This window comes from Orycteropus afer, unplaced genomic scaffold (assembly GCF_000298275.1).
Source record: "Orycteropus afer afer isolate SDZICR_OR568_19922 unplaced genomic scaffold, OryAfe1.0 scaffold00075, whole genome shotgun sequence".
Lineage (NCBI taxonomy): Eukaryota > Metazoa > Chordata > Mammalia > Tubulidentata > Orycteropodidae > Orycteropus > Orycteropus afer.
In genome coordinates, this window is record NW_006921662.1 from 6,402,119 (window position 1) to 6,406,873 (window position 4,755).

Consider the following 4,755-nt stretch of genomic DNA (forward strand, 5'->3'; position numbering starts at 1 on the left):
TGTATGAAAAGTGAATTTACTCTGTAAATCTTCACCTAAATCCTAATAAAAAAAAAAAAAAAAGAATTTAGCCTATAGATAGACTTGTAAAAGTATATTAAACTATGTGTACAGGAATGTTCATAAGAAAACTATTTGAAATACTATGATTAATATAACATAAATTCTTATTATCAGGGGAATGGTTAAATAAATTATAGTATATCTCTTTTATGGAATATTATCCAGCTAATTAAAAAGAAATTGAGTTCAGTTCATGCATCCCCCTTCTCCACCCTGTGTCTCTTTCGGACTAGAGCCAGGACATTTGCTTAGACCAAACTGGTGGCATCTTCCATGCCCTAGGACAATTGTGGTCACCTCAGGGCATGGCCTGGAAGGAACTGGGTGACAGTGGAGCTCATTGCACAATGGGGCAACAAAGGCAAAGGAAGAGTGGTGGATCGGCTGTTGCAAGATGCTGGCATCATTTGCAGTTGCCAGGGAGGAAATAATGCTGCCCTACAATTGTAGCTTCTGTAGAATATGATTTTCATCTTTTACCCAGTGGAATAATTACTCCAAATATTACTGCATTCAGTGGAAATGGTGTGGTAATTCATCTTCTTGGACTATTTGAGCAAGCAGAGAAAAGTACTCAAAAGGGAAATGGTCTACTGTACGCTTGGGACCATGGTTGCAGGGGACATCAAGCTCAACTGGCATAACATACTACACAAAGTCATTGCTCTACAATCTACTTTGGTGACTAGAAACTGGGGTCTTAAAAGCTTGCAAGTGGCCATCTATATGCAATATTTGGTCTCTCTTTGTCTAGGGCAAAGAAGAATGAAGAAAACCAAAGACTCACGGAAACAATTAGTCCAAGGTACTAGTGGACCATGTGAACCTCAACCTGTATGGCCATGAGACCAGAAGAAGTAGATAGTGCCTGGCTACCACTGCAAACCACTTGGAATTGGATCAGTACAGGAGATCCTGGATAGAGTGGGAGAATAATGTGGAACAAAATTGAAATGCATAAAAAAGACCAGGCTTACTAGTCTAATGGAGCATAGTGAAACCCCCAAGACCATGGTCTCTAGATACCCTTCAGGCCTGGAATTAAACTTTCTCCCATGGCTTCCAACCAAACAATAAACAGGGTGAACATTGACACCAGGTAGATAAACTCCTTAGAACAATCAATCAAGGGAGAACAGAAGGGCAATATTTGCACAGGGAGATAGCTCAAGGGGCAGAAATGCATAGGGCAGAAAGATATAGAGAAGAAGTAACTACAGGGAGGAAGTGGGAGGAGAGCTGTTACATTATAGGGATTGTAGTCAATGTCATTAAGCAAAATATGTATGAATTGCTGTATGGAAAATGAATTTGCTCTAATAACTTTCACACAAATCACACACACACACAAAAAAAAAAAATAGAAAAAGAAAAAGGAAATGGTCTCAAAGCCTGGGAAAAAAGGTTTATCGTATCTGACAGAGTTCATATTGTATTTGATTTTCATCAAGCAGTTGATGGTATACAGGAACAACAAAGGCAAGAACAACCAAGGAAAATTCTGGGTACCACAAAACAGAGCATTGGCCCAGACAGAGTATACTTCTAAAGCTGCTTGGAGTAGCCCTAGGATGTGTGATTTTGTCTCTGATTTTGATGGCTTCTTTGAGAGGTCCAAAGTTCTGTCCGATTAGTACAAATCTATATACTCCATTTTGGAAATAAAAAGATGAATTACAAAAACTCAAGGATTACACAGAAAGAATTAAACCAATGGTGAGAAATGGCATTTATTTCCTATATGAGGCCCTACCCACCCACTGCCATTGAGTTGATTCCAACTCATAGCAACCCCCATTGGGTTTCCAAGGCTGTAAATCTTTATGGAGTAGATTGCCTCAACTTCTCTTGTGGAGCAGCTGGTGGGTTTGAACCACCTGCTCTCTGATTAGCAGCCAAATGCCTTACCCACTATGCCACCAGAGCCTCTTATGAGACCCTACACAGACCAATAAAATCTTGGTAGAAGGTACAAATGCAGCACTGCTTCATATTGATTTTGGACTTATCATTTTGCAACTCTTCAAATTGTACTGTTAGAGGGATTTTTACAGGCTTGGGTATGCCCCCTCAAAATGTAAAAGAAGGGTACAGAGTTGTGAAAGTTTATGTAAGCAACTAGAGTTAGTATTTGTTGGTGTCTCTCCTACAGAGCAAGACAATGAAATTGGAGAATTATTACAAACAATGGATAGAGAATTTGGTGTGGCAACTAAAAGGCACAGAAGATGTGGTTGGTTGGACTTTGTCTTGCTCAAATATGCTCACATGATTAATGTATTTACTGCGTTGGCACTTATCAAATTGGATATTTAGACATGTTTACAGAAATCAAAGTTGAGGTTACTTATAAGTTAGATAGTGAAATCATACCTCATTTCCCAGCAAACCAAGAAGCCTTAACTAAAGTTGAAATTCAATATAAGACTCTCCCAGGATGGATCACGGACATAACAAATGCAAGGACACTTAAAGAACAACCTGTTAATACACAAGTTTATGTTTGATTTCTTGAAAATAACTTCAAATTCCAGTTAAATGGATTGGTCAGAGAGCCTATGATTCAATTATTTTAAGGATTTCCAATGACGCAAGAAACACTCCCTGAAAGGGGAAAAGAAGACTTTCATAAACATTTCATTTACAATCTGCAAATTCAAGAATACAGACATTGAAGGGAGTTGAAATCCCGGCAATTGTTTACATCTTTTAAGATGGAGGACTACCATGGAAATAAACTGCATATTATAGTGTCAGCCTTCCTTAGCTGATGTAGTTGCCAAATCATTTGTTGCTCCTGATGCTCAGGGTGCCTCATTTTCTTATGTAAGTTTAGTAATAATATAACCCATGTTGCTTAAAATCTAAAATCGAATTACTTTTAATGTAGTTTTTCCTCATTATTGGTATTGTGTGTTCTTAGGTTTTACCCCCAATGATAAGAGCAATTAATGTATAAATATTTTATATTCTGATTGTTCAATTTTGTCAGTATAATATTTGCTGTTGGAAAAATTACTAATGCTACACATTCTGTTCAGTTCTGAACTATTTATTTCCTGCTGAGATCATTGCAAAAGTGAGCTTTAAGGGGGAATGGGATAGTTACAAGCCCTTTAATGGGTATAGAATACAGAACTTACTGCTCTCTATAAATTATGTAATATAGTGAACATTTAATTAAGTATTCAAAGAGAAAAGGTTGTTCCCAAACAACAAACTTAATGTTAAAAAAAAGAAGTCATTAAAACATCTGTTGTGAAAAACTAAAATCTTTGTGTGCTGATATGGAAAGATGCCAAGAGCATAATTAGGTGAAAACAAGTTGAGAAGCGATATGCATAATATGATACAATTTATTAGGAAAGAATATTTAAAATTACATAGATTGATATAGATAAATAAATATTTGTCATCAGGTGCCGTCAAGTTGGTTCCAACTCATAGTGACCTTATGTACAAAAAACAAAACACTGCCCAGTCCTGTGCCATCCTCACAATCATTGCTATCTTTGAGCCAATTGTTGCAGACACTAATCCTTAATCCTTCTCATTGAAGGTCTTCCGCTTTATTGCTGACCCTCTACTTTAGCAAGCATGAGCTCCTTCTCCAAAGACTGATCCCTCCTGATGGCATATCTAAAGCACATAAGATGAAGTTTTGCTATCTTCACTTCTAAGAAGCATTCTGGGTACACTTCTTCCAAAGAGATTTCTTCATTCTTCCAGCAGTCCATGGTATATTCAATATTCTTTGCCAATGTCATAATTCAAAGGCATCAATTCTTCCTCATTTTGGTCTTCCTTATTCATTATCCAGCTTTCACATGCATATGAGGCCATCGAAAATACCATGGCTTGGATTAGGCACACATTAGTCCTCAAAGCAACATCTTTGCTTTAGAATACTTTAAAGAAGCCTTTTGCTGCAGATTTGCCCAATGCATTATGTCATTTGATTTCTTGACCGCTGCTTCCATGGGTGTTGATTGTGGATCCAAGTAAATGAAATCCTTGACAACTTCAGTATATTCTGTAAATATAAATATATAGATATTTGTTTATAAAGAGAAATTGTCTAGAACTTTGTACTATGTTGTTGACCCCAGAGCCTTGGGACTGATATTTAGAGAGATGGGTAGGAAGACTTTCTGTTTCATTTATAATATTATTTCCATTTGATTTTTACTTTTATAATTTAAAAAACTACTTCAAATAAGAAATAGCCCTGATAAATAGTAAGGAGGAGAGTCACTGGTTTGTGGGGGATGTTGTGGGCAATGCCAGCCCTAGTTCCCTGAATGTAGGTGTGGAGAATGGAAAATGACTAGACAGCATGGACATGACTGGACCCTGGACATCATTGTGGTACATGTCTGAAATTTCCGTCACTCAATATCCCTTTCTTCTTCTTTGATAATAGTAAACTATTTTCCGTTAGGGAACCACTCTCCCTTCTCCCTCATATGTTTCTGGTGGGGAAATGGACCTTCATCTCCAGTTCTGAGAATGGACATTGACACTGGCCTGGCCAGAGAACCACAGCACTGTCATAACCACTTCAAGAAACATCATGGGCCCAAGCATGGCCAATGAGTGTCACCCAGAACTTCTGCTAGAGCTGTGCACACAGGCACCCTGTTCCCCCCTGGGTACATGGCTACTGGAATCAAGACTCATAACTTCTGTGGC

General features: G+C 37.8%; 1 pseudogene; it reads left to right on the forward strand.

Annotated features, from left to right (window-relative positions):
* Window positions 1–2,639, forward strand: part of LOC103197284 — a 14,454-nt pseudogene extending 11,815 nt beyond the window's left edge.
* The last annotated feature ends 2,116 nt before the right edge of the window (window positions 2,640–4,755 follow it).